The sequence below is a fragment of the Helianthus annuus genome, chromosome 14 (assembly GCF_002127325.2).
Source record: "Helianthus annuus cultivar XRQ/B chromosome 14, HanXRQr2.0-SUNRISE, whole genome shotgun sequence".
Taxonomy (NCBI): domain Eukaryota; kingdom Viridiplantae; phylum Streptophyta; class Magnoliopsida; order Asterales; family Asteraceae; genus Helianthus; species Helianthus annuus.
Genome location: NC_035446.2, coordinates 93,928,265 through 93,948,499, shown reverse-complemented (window position 1 = coordinate 93,948,499; position 20,235 = coordinate 93,928,265). Strand labels below are relative to the sequence as shown.

Here is a 20,235-nt window from a genome sequence, read left to right as displayed (position 1 = left end):
GTTGTTTGAATTTGGTTGATTTTGGAATTGAAACTGATTTGATCTGAATTGTGAAACTGCCTAAGTTGTTTGCTAGAATCACGGATAAGTCAATGCAGGAATTATGGAAATCAGTTACGCACACGGTTGCGACTCAGATTGCGAGTCGAAATCTCACAGTCTCGACTCGAGACCACAGCAGCATGAACCGTAACCACGGTTGCGAGTCCCGTTGCGACTCGTAACCAGACCATGATGAACCGAGATCACCATTGCGACTCGCAACCAGCTGTTGCGACTCGTAATCTCCGGTTGCGACTCGAGATCGCCGGTTGCGACTCGAGCCCACATTTGCACATACACTGTTTGGGCCTACACTGTCACGGGCCCAACCGTTTGGGCCAAATGATTGAAATTGTGAACTGTTTGATAATTAGACTAGTATGCGTTTACTGTTGGGCCAGGGTTAACACGCACAAGTGTGCACTTGACTGCTAATTGGACTGCTTATCTGTTTGGGCCGACTACTTGGACTCGTTACATGACATGAACTACTGATACGTTTATGTGTTGTGCCATGATCATACTTGATAGCATACATGAATATACGTGCTATATACGAACCTGACTTGCATAATAACCATGATAGGACGTGGTTGACCATTTACTTGCTACCTGTACTCTTTTGTGTATCTGCCGAGCAAACCAAGGTGAGTTCACACAGCCAAGGCATGGGATTCCCGGGTTGGGAATTGGGTTGGATATGTTAATATTGAAAGAGTTACTCGTACTTACGCATTTTTCCAGACTATAGACCATCGTCCTCAGGTTAGTCAGGACACGTTACGTAAAGCCTACGTAACCCAGTATTTGCCATTTGTCTCCCGGGTCGGGAGGACACGTTACGTAAAGCCTACGTAACCCAATACCATCCACTGGCTTCCAGGTCGGAAGGCCACGCTGCGTAAAGCCTACGTAGCCCCCCCCCCCCCCCCCACGCGTACCACTGCCCTCGGGGAAGGGCACGTCACGTAAAGCCTACGTGACCCTGTACGTTTCCTGTTCTCGGTAAAGAAGAACACATGGTCGGAAGTTAGTCTAGTAAGTACCGTTAATGAGAAGCCCTCATTAGCCAGGATAGATGTGGGAAGCCCCCACCAGTATTATGAACACACTAGTATGGGAAGCCCCCACTAGCTATACTTATACACTACGTTATGAACTTACTTTCTGTGAACTCGCTCAACTAGTTTGTTGATTATTTGCTGCATGCCTTGCAGGACCTTAGGTACACTATGGAGCTTGCACAGGGAGGAGCAGGTCGTTGTGGGATACGGATCACGAACTTTATCTGAACTTATAATTATTTTGAGATTACATACTATGCTTCCGCTATTTAAACGATGTTTGGTTTTGAACATCAATCATGTCATGATGATTTACATTAATTACTTTTATTATTAAATGCTATGTTTGATATGATTGATGGCTGGATCCTGGTCAGTCACGCTCCCAAACGGTGGTATTCCGCGGGTGGATTTTGGGGGTGTGACAAATAAAATCGTTGAACCACGCACGTTGCATGGGTTGGGGGCATTGCTCAACACGTGGCGTGGGTAGGATCCACAAGCTTATAGTGAAAAATGAGGGGTGTGGTGTGGCGTGGCGTGGCCAGCCATGTGAATTTTTTTTAACTGAAGTAGCCAACCAAAACCAACCAACCAAAGCCAGCCAAGTCATCCTCCCCCCCCCCCTCGCGGCCCCACGCCAGGCTGAATACCCACGCCAAAGGGGCACCGCCCCAACCAACGCCAACCTGGAGTGGAGCAGCTAGCGTTGGTTGGCTTCCCCCACCCCACCCCAACCAACTCCCCACTCCCTGCAGTCTAAAGATGAAAAAAGGTGAGTGAGAATTCATGCCTATGTGGGAGTGGTGTGACAGTGACTTTTTAACGTGCCATTGAAAATTTGTCAAACGGTAAATGATAGCCTAACCATAAATCAAAACTTCATTATTAACTCTTTGCATCCTATCATTCAATGGATATCAAATTTGATTAGCTTAACCTATGTCCATTTAGTCTCATTTACATCTCAATTACATGACACTAAAATCCCTAACATAACCAACATAACTCAAGTACTATGCCACAAAAATTAACAATTGATAGCGTACTAGAATTATAAAACTAAGCCTTTAAAAAACAAGTAGGAGCAGTGATGTGTCAACAACCAACCGGGCATATTCGTGTATGTTTTCATGTACATACAAAAAACTTGAAGTTCAATTGGAAGCTTCCCATACGACGCTATTCACAGATTTGCTATTCATGACTACTATTTAAACCTGCAGCAATTGTTAATACAGTCGCGTAGAATTAGTCAATATATACAAGCCAATCACAATCTCTACTCTTCTTCATTGGTAAATTGTTACGTGCTGGTTGTCTGTTGGTGGCCAGCGGTGCAGAGCTGAAGTGGTGGCCGGTGAAACCTGAAGTTTAAGTCCCAAAGTCCCGAGTCGATGTCTATCAATTTCCAGTGCAGCTGCCAGGATTTGAAAACATATTGAAATAAAATGTGATCAAATTACCGGTAAATGGTCCAACAAAAGAGAGCAGAGTGAATGAAACAAGTTATATGTGAGTAAAATAAAATAAATAATTAATAATATATCATTGAAATAGAAAATAAAGACCCGTAAAGTGTTAAAGCAGCTTACGTGTTAGTGTTTCGACCATATTATTAAAATTTTGGTGTTTTACAGCCAACCAAAAATAATACGTCTTGAAGAATTCTTGGTTTTGATCTATAAGCTGCTGCAAGACTGAAAGAAACAAATTATATGTACGAGGTATATAAATATGTATTTATTATGGAAATTAACACATTAATTACATACTGGTCTTTGTTAAAGAAGGCTCTATACATTCCCTTTGATATAGAATATCCATCACCTCCTTCTGGCTCATACAATGCACTAGGCATTGTTCAATTAGGTTCTTGACCTAAACCATACAACACGTACCAAATCATGATTAACGATACCAAATTCAAATACTACTACCCATCTGCCTCGTTGACTTTGAAAATTCAAGACGAAACTAATACCTACAAAATGTTGACCTTTATTCAATAGCAACAATTATCAACATACTATGATTTGACCCACAAAGTCAACCTAATATGATTGAAAAAATGAAACTTAAGTGCAATTTGTTGGACTCCAGTCATGTTTGCAGCGGACAAACAAGGCATCGTTGCATCAGTGGACATGATTATATTTGTTGTTAAGAACACAGGAATGAAAGAAACAAACTTGAATAATGAATGAAACAAGTGAATGGACAGATTGAGAAAGAAACAATCTGTCTTGGTGCCGGAAACAGTTACCGGACCGGTCATATATATATGTGTGGAAATGGCGGTTGATGTTGGCGGGAAAAACTGTCATCGGCAGTTTTTGAATTACCCACTTATGATCAATGCCCACACTTATCAAAATGTACCGAATAATACATATAAGTAATTACATATACATATAAGTATTATAACCTTAATTAAGTTTAAATATCTCTACTAACACCTTCCTTAAACTTAATTATATTTAGCGGCATACATCAGCACGCTCCTGCTGGCTTCATCAACAACTTTACGAGCTTCGTTGAAATTAAATCGGCAGCGCTTCTTGTGCAGATTCCATGATCCTTCCCAACTATTTCCGGCATAAAGAGCGTAATCCTCTGATGCAGCATCCTCCGGTACCGGATCTGCACTCTTGCTTCTTCCTTGTTCATTGCCGGCCATTGAACTCTCTCCTTCTTTCATCATCTCTTTGTCCTGCACCTTCTCTTGAATGGATTTAAACCTGTAATAGTATATCAAAACGTCCAAATACATGGCATAAATGACTCTAATGAAGTCACCGTCTTGATATTCGAAGCCCAGATCCTTCGCTATTGCCGGCCATAAATTATCAACGGTGACACTTCGGTAGCCTCCGTCTTTTTCCACCGTTACATACAAGCCAAGCAAGTCTATCCTTCTTCCATCAGACAAGACAATAGTGGGGGAATCGATCTTGAAGGTATTCCCATCTTTTCTTTCAAAAACCAACCCACCATTTCTTCAAACTTTATTTCAAGATCATGTTTGTATTTGAATATGAAATCTTGGTCATCAATCATCTCTAACAGGGCTTTGCAATCAGCAAATTCATGAAATTTTAGTGCCCTTATGATCATCCGATTCCAGTCATTCTCACTATGATTCGAAACATTTAATGTTTCGAAATATGAATTCAAATAATCTTCTTTGTATTTCTCGTTCACATCATTCAGATTCATGACTTTCTGTTTTTCTTTTAATCCTAACTCTTCTTCTTTTGACAATCCAGTAACTTCATTCACAGTATTTACCACCGGAGACGAGAACATCGGAAAAATCTTGCAAGTATCACCGTTTTTACCGTTTTTATTGATGGTGAATCCTTGCAAAGTTAATTGGTTCATGCTCAAGACATTTCTGTCCAATTCTGGAGTATAAAAAACACTTTGAATCATTAACCTTTCGTTGTTTGATTTGATGTCAACAGCCCCTATACCTCGAATGAACAGAAAATCATTTTCCCCAGTGTTTGTATCAACACCAACCAAATGTTTTATTCTTTTAAAAACATTTAGATTACCGGCATAATGATGCGAGAATGAATTACTGACATACCATATGTCTCCCCACTGGCCGCCTTCCGTGCCGGTCACTATCGTCTCATTCCGATCATCTGCATCCCTCCTTTGAGTCTGGATTCCGGCATTAACCGCTTGGTTAATAAGTTGTGTTGCTTCGTCATTTTCTTTAGATTTGCATGAATATATTTGATGTCCTGGCCGGTGACAGTAGTAACATAATTTCACCCGGTGATTTCTTTTCTCCCTTTCATTTTGTTCTTCGAAACATGTTGACATGGTAGGGTTGTAGAAGTGGATCTAATTTCTGCACATGTCCCTGATGTGGCCCTGATACCATATTGTTGGACTCCAGTCATGTTTGCAGCGGACAAACAAGGCATCGTTGCATCAATGGACATGATTATATTTGTTGTTAAGAACACTGGAATGAAAGAAACGGACTTGAATAATGAATGAAACAAGTGAATGGACAGATTGAGAAAGAAACAAACTGTCTTGGTGCCGGAAACAGTTACCGGACCGGTCATATATATATGTGTGGAAATGGCGGTTGATGTTGGCGGGAAAAACTGTCATCGGCAGTTTTTGAATTACCCGCTTATGATCAATGCCCACACTTATCAAAATGTACCGAATAATACATATAAGTAATTACATATACATATAAGTATTATAACCTTAATTAAGTTTAAATATCTCTACTAACACAATTGGGAATTCTCAAGTTCAGATAAATCAAAATGCATGGTGACAATGAATAATCAAAACAAGATATAATTAGTTAAAAGCATTACCTCTGCATTTTAAAAACATATTTAGGAGAAATATAATGAATCCTTTATAAATTCACATGAGTTGTGTACATCGTTAGCAGATATAGATGTTCATCTGATCAATATCAACATAGATGCAATAAATCAAGATTCAAGAGAATCCTACAAGGCAACAAGCGTAAACGAATCAAAGGTAATAAAAATAATCAAGATATATAACCCTTACCATGTGCAACTCTTCATCCTGTCTGGTAGACATGGTCTCAAGAAAAGATAACAACACTCCACGATCAAAACTTACAATTCAGTCAGATACTAAAGTTGTTAAATCATCTACATGATTTCAAAAAATCAAACCATGTTAGTGTTTACCAACTAGACCTACCTTGATTCACACTTGTACCAAAACACATGCCAAATTTACATCATGATCGTTTATTCGTTTATAATACACAAATAGATTACACTTAACATCAATGGGGAGCCTAATTGGTCCCTTGAAACTGTATTCTCTTGTTCCATAACTGAAGTCAGCTCCTATCATGTGTATATCAAACCAATAGGCATGTTGGTCTAGGGCATGGCTTCAAGCCTTGATAAAGACAGGTGTGTGGATTGTGGCAGTATTTTCGGTTAAATGAATATATAGACAAAGCTTTAACTGCCCAAATAAATAAATAAATAAATAAGACCAAGTTTATATTGCCCAATTTTTTAAATAAATAAATAAATAGACGAACCTCAGATTGCCGAAATACATAACTGAACAGACGAATAACCATCAGATTCAACATCGGAACGCCCATCCAATTATTCCTTGTATCATCATCCACAACATATTCAAACGAAAAAAATCAAAAGCCCATTGCATCCCTGACGGTCCACAGTTATATATTAAAGTTGATAGTTGGTAACTAATACTTGTGAGGGTCGATTGTATTCCATCTCAGGGTATATAATTACAACTGAGATATACAGAAAGGGGTGGCGGCACAGCTTGTTACTCGTCTACCTTCTGTTTTGATATAACTAGGCAAGTACGAATGAAATTTAAATTTATTTCAAAAAAAAAACTGAGATATTAATTACAGTAAACACCCTAACAAAGGATGAGGAAACAAAACAACAAAAAACTAATATTAGGCATCTCTAAATGATTGCCTCAAATCTCTCCTGCAATCATTCTCTTTATTTGTATAGATTTTCTATTTTTGTCATAGGAGGATTTTACTCCTTATTCTTTGTTCAATTCTCTGTATTTATACCCTTGTAATTTTCTATGTAAGATCATCAAAAGTTGTTACTATCTCATGGTATCAGCCTTGATCCTATCCCCTTGATTGTATTCTGCCCAAATTCTTCTTCTTCACTCTCCGTAATCTGCCATCGCCCACCCAGATCATGACTACCTCAGCCGACTTTTCCATAGTTCCTTTACATTCTCTTAGCCACCTCATCAACATCAAACTCAATTCCACAAATTATCTCCCATGGGAGAAACAAATCACCCCAGTTCTCTCATACATTAGTCTTGTCGGCCATGTAGATGGTTCAAAATCATGCCCACCCGAAACCATCTCCTCCAACAATGAAACAGTTCCCAATCCAACCTTTGCAGCCTGGAAATCTGCTGATCAAAAGGTGCTCCTGCTTATAAACTCCACCCTCACTGAAGAAGCTATGTCCGAAACCATTGGCCATTCCACCGCCCTGTCTATTTGGAACGCATTATCCAGTGCGTATAGCCACTGCTCAATTGAGCGTATACACAACTTAAAGGACAGCCTCAGAAATCTTTAAAAGGGAACAGGTTCTGTTGCAGAATATGGCAGAAAATTTAAAGCCCTTTCAGATCAGCTCGCCTCCATTGGTCAACCCATAAGTGATGAAGATAAGCAACACTGGTTTCTCTGTGGTTTGGGCGTCTCTTTTGAAAGTTTTTCCACCTCCCAATGAACCATCCTACTCGCTCCTGCCTTTCAAGACCTTTTTGCCAATGCTGAAAACCATGAACTTTTTGTTCAAAAACTCCATCGACCAACCACCACTGAAGCTGCCTTCTATTCCAACTCCTCAAAACCAAATCGATCTTCCTCTTCCCGAGGCAGAGGACGCTATCAATCCTCCCCCCCAAGGACTTGGTAATAACTACAACAAACGTCCTCCTCATTGTCAACTTTGTCGCAAAGAAGATCATTACGCTAGTGCTTGTCCTACTCTATCTTCTTATGCACAAAAAGCCACTCTAGATTCCAACCTCGCTCATGCATTCAATGCTCAATGTAGCCTTGCATCCGACACTCCAGATTGGACAGCCGACTCAGGTGCAACAACCCATATGCTTACTAATAATCATGGTTTAAAAGATTCTAAACCTCACATGGGTAACATGAGTGTTATTTTTGGCAATGGCCAAACATTACTCGTCACTCACATTGGGAACACAACTCTAAATAACTCATTGTCTTTAAAAAACGTTATTGTTGTTCTTAATCTCACAAAGAATCTACTATCAATTAGTAGACTCACAAATGATTCTCCCGTAAATGTTTTATTCTCTAATGATCATTTTCATATTCAAGACCGAAAAACGGGGGAGGTTCTTGCTAGAGGCACTTGCGAGAATGGTTTCTATGTTCTCACCCAAAGTCACAACTCTCTTGTTGCCGCGCTTTCGGCTTCTCAACTTCGTGCTTCGTTCAATGAATGGCATAGTCGCCTAGGACATGCTTCTTTTGATACTATAATGAATTTAAATAAACTTGGTCATCTCTTTGTAACATCTTTATTACCAAAACCAGGTTTATGTAATTCTTGTGAGTTATCTAAAGCTAAACACCTACCCTTTGTTGAAAATAGCAAACGCGCACAACAAGTCTTAGACTTAATTCATTGTGATCTTTGGGGACCCGCACCAATTGCCTCTACCGCTGGCTACTTATATTATGTAATATTCGTAGACGACTACTCTCGGTTCACATTGTTTTATCCTCAAAAGGCTAAATCCGATTTTTCAACATTCTCACAATTTTTCTAAACTTTGTCCAAAATCAATTTTCCAAAAGTGTCAAAGTTTTTCAAAGCGATGGTGGAACCGAATTCACAAACAATCGAGTTCAAAATTGTTTTCAAGAGCATGGCATACATCATCGCTTGTCGTGTCCTTACACACTGGAACAAAATGGTCGGGCCGAACGCAAGCATCGACATATCACCGAAACCGGTTTAGCAATGATGTTTAATGCCCATGCTCCCTCAACGTTGTGGTTTGATGCTTTCACTTCCGCCACTTACATCATAAACCGTCTCCCAACAAAACTTCTTGAAAACAAATCCCCTTTTGAACTACTTTTTAACCAAACTCCATCATACTCCAATCTTCGCACTTTTGGGTGTCTAGTCTACCCCTATCTTCATGACTATACCAAAAACAAATTATTACCACGAAGTGCTCCTTGCATCTTTATTGGATATAGTCCACGATACAAAGGTTTTTGTTGTCTAGATCCCACAATGGGTCAAATTTACACCACTCGACATGCCAAATTTGACGAAGATGTCTTCCCATTTCACACTCCTTCCAAACACTCCGACTCCTCAAACCTTCCTTTCACAAATTTTGAAGATTTTTTACCTACCCCAACATCTCAAAAACAACCAACCACACCTACACCTTCACCCACCTCAAACAACACATGTACCCAATGCCCCTATACTGAGCCTAACATCACTTAGTCACCACCGACCATCCCAGAACCGTCTCCTCCCAGCAGCCCACCAACCGACACCAGCCCATTATCCGAGTCTACTGAGTTTCTCTCATCTCCTAGCCCAATACCAAATCCTCTTCCCTATTCGGCCCAACCTATTACCCCTCCATCTGAAAATCTCAATCCCAACTCAGCCCAATCCTCTCCAATTCAGCAGACTGCTTCAACCCAACAATTTGCCACATCTTCCACCCAGCAATTCCATTCGGATCCTCTAGCTCAACAACCCACTTCAGCCCCAAACCAACCCATTAACACCAATACTCACCCCATGACCACTCGGTCAAAAAGTGGTATTTTTACCACCAAACATTGTACTAACTTATCTCACTTCTACAATCATTCTCTTCTCTCCTAACACGTCCCCAAAGGAATTAAAACCGCACTGAAGGATTCCAAATGGGTTCGTGCCATGAATGATGAAATTCAAGCCTTACATTCCAATCACACTTGGCATCTTGTTCCTCGTCCCACTTCAACCAACATCATTGGTTCAAAATGGATTTATCAGATGAAATACAAATCCGATGGCTCCATTGATCGCTACAAAGCTCAACTTGTAGCTCAAGGTTTCAACCAAGTTTCGGGTCTAGATTTTTCTCACACATTTAGCCCCGTTGTCAAATGATCCACAATTCGAGTTATCCTAAGCCTTGCCACCATCAACAAATGGAAGTTACGATAACTCGACGTCAACAATGCCTTTTTAAATGGCAATCTTACGGAGACCGTCTTTATGGAACAACCACCGGGTTTTCAAGATCAAACTCGTCCGAATCATGTGTGCAAACTAAATCGTGCCATTTATGGACTAAAACAAGCTCCACGAGCTTGGTTCAAACAATTAAGTTCCTTTCTCATCACATGTGGTTTCCAATGTAGTCGAGCCGACCCATCCTTTTTTATCTTCAAAAACAATGGCATCTTAATTTACATCCTTGTATATGTTGACGACATAATCATCACGGGTAACAATGAAACCTTCATTACCACATTCACTAGTCGTCTTCACAAGGAATTCAAAATTAAAGATCTCGGCAATCTAAGCTTTTTTCTTGGTTTGGAAGTCACCCATACCAAAACCGGCTTGTTTCTCAATCAATCCAAGTATGCTTATGACATACTTTCACGAGCCGGCCTGCTTGATTCCAAACCCGTTTCCACTCCTCTCACTCCAAAAGACCTTTTCCACTCTACCGGTGACCCATTTCATGATCCAACTCTTTATCATTCTCTAGTTGGTGCCCTTCAATATTTAACCATCACTCGACCGGACCTATCCTATGCCGTAAATCAAGCTAGTCAATTCCTTCAAAATCCTACCACTACTCATTTTCAGCTTGTTAAACGCATTCTTCGATACGTCAAGCGGACTTTATCACACGCCTTAACCTTTGATAAACCACCTAACACTGTTTTACTAGGTTTTTCTGATGCAGATTGGGCTCGTTGCATTGACACTCGAAGATCCACCTATGGTTATTGTATTTATTTGGGTGGAAACTTGGTATCTTGGAGTGCGAAGAAGCAACCAACGGTAGCACGCTCAAGTTGTGAGTCGGAATATAGGGTCATGGCTAACACCGCTTCGGAGCATATTTGGATCACTCATCTTCTACGTGAACTGCATGCCTTACCACCAGGACCGCTAACTCTTTTATGTGACAACAAGAGTGCTCTTTTCCTAAGTCAAAATCCCATCTCCCACAAGAGAGCTAAGCATATCGATCTTGACTACCATTTCATTCGAGAGTTAGTAGCTGCTGGTCATCTCCATACAAAGTTCATTTCCACGGATCAACAAGTTGCCGACATCTTCACCAAAAGTTTACCCAAACCTTTATTTGAAAAGTTTCGAGCAATGCTTCGTCTACAACCACCTTCATCTCGCATTGACGGGGGGTATTAGGCATCTCTAAATGATTGCCTCAAATCTCTGCTGCAATCATTCTCTTTAATTGTATAGATTAAATGATTGCCTCAAATCTCTCCTGCAATCATTTTCTTTATTTGTATAGATTTTCTATTTTTGTCATAGGAGGATTTTACTCCTTATTCTTTGTTCAATTCTCTGTATTTATACCCTTGTAATTTTCTATGTAAGATCATCAAAAGTTGTTACTATCTCAACTAAAAAAACAATACAAATAACTTAGGCAATCCCTTTGTTGCAGGCCTCAGACTGCAACAAATAAATTAAAACCAGGGGCGCAGGATTTAAGGGGCAGGGAGGGGCGCCTAACCCCCCGAACTTTTCGGTCAGTAGTGTTATATGGGTACGTTTTTTATAGGATTTTGTAGGTATATACATTTTCGACCCCCCCCCCCCGGTTTTATTTTAGGTATATACGTTTTCGACCCCTCCGTTTTAATTTTTTTATTTATATAGCTCAAATAAAATATTTAATAAGCCAAATATTATAGCCCAAATCGTTATATTTGGTAGAATACTAGAATGTATATTATATAACCCAAATCAAATCATTATATCGCCCAACTTAAAAGCCCACCCTATAAAAAAAAACCCCAAATTCGTTTACTTTGGGACATCAACCAGAAGAACAGAACAGAAGCCACAGGCCAGAACTGCAGAAGAGGGGAAAAACGCAGGTTCCAGAACTGTTCGACTTCAGCTTCTTGTTCGAGAACAGAAGCCAAAACGCTGCTCGTTGGTGTGGTCTTGTACTCTTGATCGACTTCTTCAATCTTCATAAGGTTATAGGTTTGTGTTTTTTATCTTTAGGTTTAATTTAGGGCTGCAATTTATGTGATTTAGGTTGAAATTAGGGGTGAAATTGGTCTGAATTTTTGCCCTAAACTTGTTGAATCTTTCTGTAACTATGTCTAATTTAATTTGTTTAATCTTATTGTGATTTGATTTAAATAGAAATTAGAGTTTGAAATTTATGGTGATTTGTTAACTTGTTTTGTTATTAGATTGTGCTATGGGGAAAAATAAAATGATAACTTCTTTTCTAATGTTTGAGAAACTTTTTTATTTGATATTAATGTTTGACCTGACCCGACCCGCATCGAATCACCGACGTTCGACCCGAACATACACCTCAAAACTACGCGATAGAAAATTTTTCTTAGGTCTGTTACCTTCCGCCCCCCCCCCCCCCGAACTTTTTTTTTCAAACTTCGGCACTGATAAAAACAATATAACAAGGGGGAACCAAAAGATTAAAGAGGACTCAAAGTACATATTGGCATCCGTGATGAAACGTTTAATCTTATGTTTCTTATAGACGCCATTGATGACTTCCTTCGGGTTAAGGTTATGAATCCTACATTGTTCGATGATGTGTTCAACCTGAATTCATTTGATCATACAACACAAAATCATGATTAGAAGTATCAATGGTTGATCATTAATCAATAAATTTACGCCTAATTTTCCCTTTTCTTCAGTAAAATGAATCAAGAATCAATAAAGCTTACCCTATGTATGTCTAGTTCTACACCAATCACCTTCCCTTTTCCCTTTCCAGTAGACATTTTCTCAGATTACAGAACACGAATAGACACTACAAAAATGTTCGAAATCAGTCACATGAACATTAATTTCAGCGTGATTTCGTAAAATCAAAGCATCAATTGCAGATTAAAAGAACAAGATATCAATTAATTAAGTAAGATCGAGTTAATGAGAAAGAGAATTACATTGAATCGCTTTCGTAGTCTTCTTTATCGTTAACTTCTGTTTTCTAGGGTTTCTGTTCGAACGGTACCGCCAAAATCAACTAATCTAATCTCATATTTAAATAAAGAACAGTTTAAGTCCTGAGGTTTGCACTCAATCACATGTTCAGCCTTCATTTGAAAAAAAAATCAACAGTTCAGTCCTGTAATTGTCAATTGCTTGCAATTAGGTCCCTTGGACAAACATGTGTTAGTCAACTATTAGTTGACTTGCGCATTTATGTCCTTTTACTTTAAAACGAAGAGCAATATAGTAATTTTGTATTTTTGTATTTCAGAAACCCTTATAAATATATCATCTCCAAGAAAGCCAAATACCTTTCAATCCTTCCGTCTTCTCCAGGAAGCCTGTTGTATCAGGTCGAATTGAATTGTCGCCACAACTGCGGTGATCAGCCTAATTTGTATTTTGTGATTAGTAAGGGGTTAAATGTTTATAAGTATATTAAGGTTATACCGGTCGAATCCAAACGAAGTGACGTTGGGAATAAAGATTCAACGTTTTGTGGTAAATATAGGTTATGTTCAATCAGTTTTGGGTCTTGTTTTCCAACAATTGGTATCAGAACAATTATCTATAATCGACCGAGGGAGAACCTATTGCCATCACCAATTAAGAAATCAATACAATACACTAGAGCTGCAGGTGAATCAGAAATCGTGAAAGCTTGAGTTTTGAAATAAGAAGCAGACATCATAAATCATCTTCATATATGGTGATTGATTGAAGTTATCCACAAATTGAACCACATGAACATTAGTCGTCAAACTAAAATCAAAGGACTTGGAAGATTGAAGCAGACGATGATCATCGATCAGAACATTAGCAATTTGGATCAACTAATTGAATTTAAAATCAGGTTGCGATCAAAAGCGAAATTTGAAGGTTTTTCTTTCTTTCTTTTCAGAATCAAATAATTATTTTTAATTTTTGAGTTTTAAACTTTCAAATTTGATTGGATTTTTTATTATATTTTTAGTCATCGTTTTGATTTTTTGATAGTCTGATACTTGAACAAGCAATATCATGTATGTGCAAGGAAGCTGCAATCTGCTCTTGGATAAGAAAGTACAATTCGGATGTTGATCCTTTAACAAGTATGAATTGCCACCACAACTGGGGTGGAGTCATCACTAACCATGGTGGAATTGTGATGAACTGGGTATCTTGTTAAGAGAGAGGTTGAAGATGATGTGAATAAAGGTTTTATTTTAATTTTAGGGCAAAAATCATAAGCAGACTTGTTACCACCCTCTGTTGTGTGTGTAGATGAGTGGTCCACAATAAAGCTACTGCCATTTTAATTTTAGGAGTAAATTACAAGTTTTGTCCTTTAAGTTTATATCAAAGTTCAGGCGGTGTCCTTTGCCTTTAAAATTAACGAGTTTTTTATTTATGTTTTAAAATGTTACACGTCCTTTAACCCTAACACAGTTAATTTTCTTTGTTAAACTATATTTCACAAGGGTATTTTAGTCTTTTTACCTATTTATTTAAAAATATTTTAACCCCAACCACGACCCCACTACACTACCCCACCTAGCAAGACCCCCTACCACCAACAACTGCCGCAACCACCAGCCCACCACCATTACAAACAGTTCACCACCACCGGTTAAATTGAAATAACATGAAATAGGTGTGCTTGAAAGTCAAAGAATTAAAATATCATTTTCCAGGTACGATCATTTTCAAGTAGACATACTGCCAAATACAATTTTCCCTTTGCAGCATAAAAATAACTTCCTTTTGAACAAGTTTCAGAGCACAATCACACCACAACATATAAATTACGTCAATCACAAACAATTACAAAGATCTTGAAGCACCAAAAATTAAAGATATAAAAGAACATACACAGATCTTGAGGAATTTTCTAAAACAAACGGAATAATACAATATCTGTTAGAAAAAAATGGAATAATAACAGATCTTTAGGGATTTGAAATAGGCTACGACTAGATCAAGGCTCCATGGGTTCAAATCTTGTGATTTTCGAAACACTTGGGTCTTGTTTTTCGGTTTGTGGCCTAAATACGGTGACTATAGTGTTTGTGTTCATCGGCCATGATGTGGATACTGACGACTGAGGTGAACAATGGTGGTTTGTGGTGGTGTTTGTTCAATTGATGAACATAAGTAGAGATAGATGAGGTGGCTGGAGCTGGGCGGTGGTGGTGAGTGTCTAGAATTCTACTTGGAGTGTGTGTTTTTACAGGGAGAGGTATCATTATATACACATATATATTGAGGGAGAGGGGGAAATAAAAAAGAGTGGGAAAAAGACTAAATTTCCTTCATGTGCTTTGCACATGACCCAACTTAACGCTTAAAATTAACTGGGTCAGGGTCAAAGGACATAACGTGTAACATTTTAAAACATAAAGTACAGAACTCGTCAATTTTAAAGGCAAAGGACATCGCCTGAAATTTGGTATAAAGATAAAGGACAAAACTTGTAATTTACTCTAATTTTAGGGTAACTTGATTTGAAGATGATGGTACCTTAGGAGTTGCAGGCTTTATAAAGAAGATAACAAACATTTGAGTTGCAATTTCAATCCATAAGTGTTTTTGGTCTTTTAACAGAAATCACAACGTTCAACAAACGTCCGTTACTAGGAGGGACTTGATTGCGAGCAATTGACAACCATAGGGACTAGAATGTTGATTTTTTTTTTTCAAATGAGGGTTGAACCTGTGATTGCATGTAAACCCAAGGACTGAAACTATACTTTACTCATTTGAATAAAACTGCTCACTTGTTTATGATTAGTCCTTCAAGTTCTTAGTTTACTTGTTTAACCCTTAGGCCATTACCTATGGAGCAACGCCCACATGAGGTCCAGCGTGAACGGGAGGGGAACACCACGGTAAAGGGGCGAGGATGGGGGTAGGGTTGGGGTTGGCGTGAATGTGGGAACTGCATGCAGGGGCGGACCCACATAGAGTGGGTCGGGGTCCCCGGACCCCAATGTTTTAAAAAAATTAGTAGATTCGGTATATTAAATTGTATAAGGACCCCATAAATACAATTAGGTGGACACCACAGAAAGAAAATGAAACTTGATGCAGTGGTAACTACCCCTCTTTACAACAAAAGGTCATTGGTTCAATCCTTGTATAGCTTGTTTTTCCTCTTTTTTATTTCAATCTAGTTCAAACCTCGCTATGACCCGACCCGAACGAGGACCGACTCGAAAATTTTAACGTTTTGATATGAAAATTTTGAACACTGAAAAAAATGGACCCCATTGAAAAAAAATCTTGGGTCCGCCACTGACTGCATGGATGAGGAGAAAGTTGTGGGCCATGCATGCTTTCCAGCAATCACTTGAACGTTTTAGTATTAACAATCAGAGGATTGAAAGAATAGTTGTTATTACTATAACAGAGTCTATATAGCAGTTGTTGAGAGTCTTAGAACAGATGTTAGAATGATTAGATGTTAGAAACATCTGAGAATCTTTTCTGATAGAAATGTTAGATGTTACTATCAGGGTGATGTTAGTCCTGATTGCCTAACAGGTATGTTTGTACTTACTAAAATGGATCTTCTCTGTTAAGATTTATTTATCACTTTTCAACATTCCTTTTGTATGAAGAGAAAGTTATAGTGATTAGGCTGAGGGGAGTGAAATTCATACTTGTAATTGTAATTATATTTGAAATACAATATGGAAACGTTCCATATTTATGTTCGTGTTTAATTTCTGCTGCATTTCATTTAATTTAATTTCATTTCATCATTATCAACTTCACTTCACTTGTAAGACCCTAATCATGATTTGACCCAAAACGGCTCAGCGGAAAATGAACCCTAAAATTTCTTTCTTTTAACTACTCTAACATACTTGAATACCGTTTATGTCAACCCTTTTAACATAAATACATCATTCATCATTTATTTAATGTAACTATGGTAACAAATAATTACAAACAACGTGACCGTTTTCCCATACAATCCATGATCTTCAACTCGACCCTCGTTCACTTGTCCATCATGAATATCTGACTAACCTGCAATCACCATATATAACCAACACATTAGTACATGGTGACATCATATATAATTTAATACATATACTTAAAAGGCTATATCACATTCTAACTACGTAAGGTATTCAATTGAAACATCCTCTCAATTTTATTTACTCGAGTCCGACATCAATTTCCTCGAGAGTCCGGCGTTCCCATACCTGCACTCCATTTCATTCTCAATAGTAACATGGTTAGGAATACGTAATCTCAAACATATTGAAAACCCGCATCTTCACATTTACGTATCATTAGATTACAAACGTGTATACACTTTCATATATCTAAGCACATTCATACGTATCCCATTCATATGTGCGTACATACAAGTTCACACTACTTACACACGCTACAGTTCCATATCTACATATATACATACAAGTCACATTCACTTATTCGTAAATGGAGCCTTACCTACAAACATATCAACACAAATCAATGCAATAGCAATTAAACATAACCGACTAACTTCCAACAAACATCATGAGCATTCCATTAACATGGTGAACATTTCAGTAACATGATGAGCATTCCATTAACATGATGAATCTTCCAGTAACATGATGAACATTACATTAACCTGATGAACATTTCAGTAAAATGATGAACATTTTAGTAACATGATGAACATTCCATTAACATGATGAACCTTCTAGTAACATGATGAACATTACATTAACCTGATGAATATTTTAGTAAAATGATGAACATTTTAGTAACATGATGAACATTCCATTAACATGATTGTTGGAGTCTGTATGCCAAAGACACATATTAGATTGATGTGGCTAGTACGTTATGATCCAAGTCGAGTCATACCCAAATACAAGCTAGACAAACACTTATAATATTTATTTGTGATATAATCAAACAAATAGATATTAACACTTATAATATTCAGAAATTGGTTTTCTAAATAATTACACTTGAGAAACCAATAAATTATATGGATAATTTATTTTTGAGAGAATATTTTATTTTGTTATTTAATGGGTTAAATAACATTTTAAAAGGTTATATAAAGTCTTGTAAATACATAACGTTATATTTATAAAAGTTATAAATATAAACTAAGACTTTATATATAAAAAGGAAAAATGTTTTTTTTTAAAAAACCCCCTTTAGGGCCGCCAACATGGGGCTTCCCAAGACCAAGGATGGTCCAATGAACTTGCATGCATTTGCATGTCTTAGTTAGCTCTTGATTGGGAAAAAGGGAGGTGATGTTTTCTCAAACTTTTATAACCATTTGGATGACCAAAAAAAAAAAAGACTTGAGAAATTGCTCTCAATTTTTCGGTCATCATAAGGGTTTTTTCTAGTGTTCAATCTTGATCATAAGTGTTAAAAATCCTTGCTAAACTCAAGGTGTTTGTTGGAAGCTTGGGGTATACAAGCTTGAGGTCTTCCACTCTTGAAGGCAACCATTCAAGAAGCATCATCCGTTTCATTTCTTATTACTCCAAGAAGGTAGTTTTCTAAACATCCTATGGTTGTGTTTGATAGTATGCATGTTCATATATGGATCCGGGTTTTGTGATTTTGCATATAAATGATATTTATATCTTAAAAGTAACATGTTTTAAATATTATTTCGGCTGCGTTTTTATTTCATATGGATGAAATTACTTTGATAAACATGCAAACATCCCAACAATGGCATCTAGAGCCGCTTATATGAGTGCATGCTTCAATAGATTAAAAATTTCGGGTTTCGGGTTTGAGTAAAACCCTATGGCCGAAAATTTTAACATGGTTATCCCTTTGTTTTTCAGGATTATTTTCTTACATGTATAAGGGAATCTTGAAAAATTATTTCATACGGTTGATTTGTATGTTTGGATAAAACTTACCTTTTCGGTTTTTTGTACATAACCAGAAATGGTCATAAAAGGGAACCATTTTTTTATGCTTCTTGATTTAATATATATATATATATATATATATATATATATATATATATATATATATATATATATATATATATATATATATATATATATATATATATATATATATATATATATATATATATGTGTGTGTGTGTGTGTGTGTGGATATATATATTTTGGTGCATATAACCTAGCCATGACCTTGTGTGAATGATTGTGTTGTGATTTATTTTATTAATTATTCAATGGGTTGTAATAATTATTATTTTGTTCTTCCATTTGTAAGATATGTAATTTATTTTTTTTTCATTTGGCATGTAAAATAAATAGATTAGGTGCATTTTATTTTACTAGAAAAAAAATGTATTAGGATATATTTTGTAAAAGAAGATGCACACAAAAATGCGGTTTTGGTTTGGCCATATTCGGTCCAAAGAACTTCATCGTTCTCAACGGGATTTTAACCCGATAACCAAAACACATTTTTGAAATCCAAAGGAGTTTGGAGCTGAATATAAAAGACATTTGGAAGCTCAAAGAAAGTGGAGAAATCACAACACAAGAAGGATACTTGAAGCATTTGGATGCGGGATCAAGTGGGAGTTCAACGACACATCTCTTGTGTCATTTTTCACCCCTTAGGAAGGACCTTTTGGCACACTTGTTTCGGCTAACAAGTGTTGTCAAAATAGTTGGCTATGGTTATGCACCTATTGTTATGTATGTTATGCTTGTGTGGTTGTTTATTTATATTGTTTTAATGATATTTGGATATGCATGACTTAACAAACTAATAATCAACAACAAGCGTAAAATTGGTTCTTAACAAAATCATTAAAATGGTTAATAAAATGTTTTATTAAAAATTAATGATTTTATAATAAAATGGGTTTTATTAAAGAGAACCTTGAAAATTTGTTTTCACTAAAGTACCATTGATTTGAATGCATGCAAATGTATGGTACATAATATTTTCTAAACTAGAATTTTGAAATATTAAAAACCATTTTATAAAACAAGTCAAACACCTAACCACATTTAAGGGAACTTGTATATTCGATGTGGGTTTACCATGTTTATGGGATAAAGGTCACCTAACCACTTATGTGTATAAACTCACATGTGTGTGTAAGTTGGACGACTTGATTTGGAAACCATGAACTTAGGGTCACCGAAGCATGGGGAACAAAGGTGTTGATGGGATTAAACATGCCAACTAAACATAAAGATGTTTAACCGATCTCATATGGCTAGAAATTGCAAAGAGTTGCAATTGTCAAACGTTGACTACCTTGTTAATTTAAATAGAGGGATAAAGGTCACCTAACCAATATTTAAATGTAACATTGGATTCTAGATTTTAATTATTAGTTGTCTTTAAGACACTAA

General features: G+C 37.2%; 1 long non-coding RNA gene across 4 annotated transcripts in view; it reads right to left on the bottom strand.

Annotated features, from left to right (window-relative positions):
* Positions 1–16,719: 16,719 nt before the first annotated feature.
* Positions 16,720–20,235, bottom strand: part of LOC110908690 — a 101,431-nt gene continuing 97,915 nt past the window's right edge. For all 4 annotated transcript variants that reach the window (XR_002574799.2, XR_002574800.2, XR_002574801.1 and 1 more), the window contains exon 3: positions 16,720–16,936. This is a non-coding gene — a long non-coding RNA (uncharacterized LOC110908690). The remainder of the gene's footprint in view (positions 16,937–20,235) is intronic.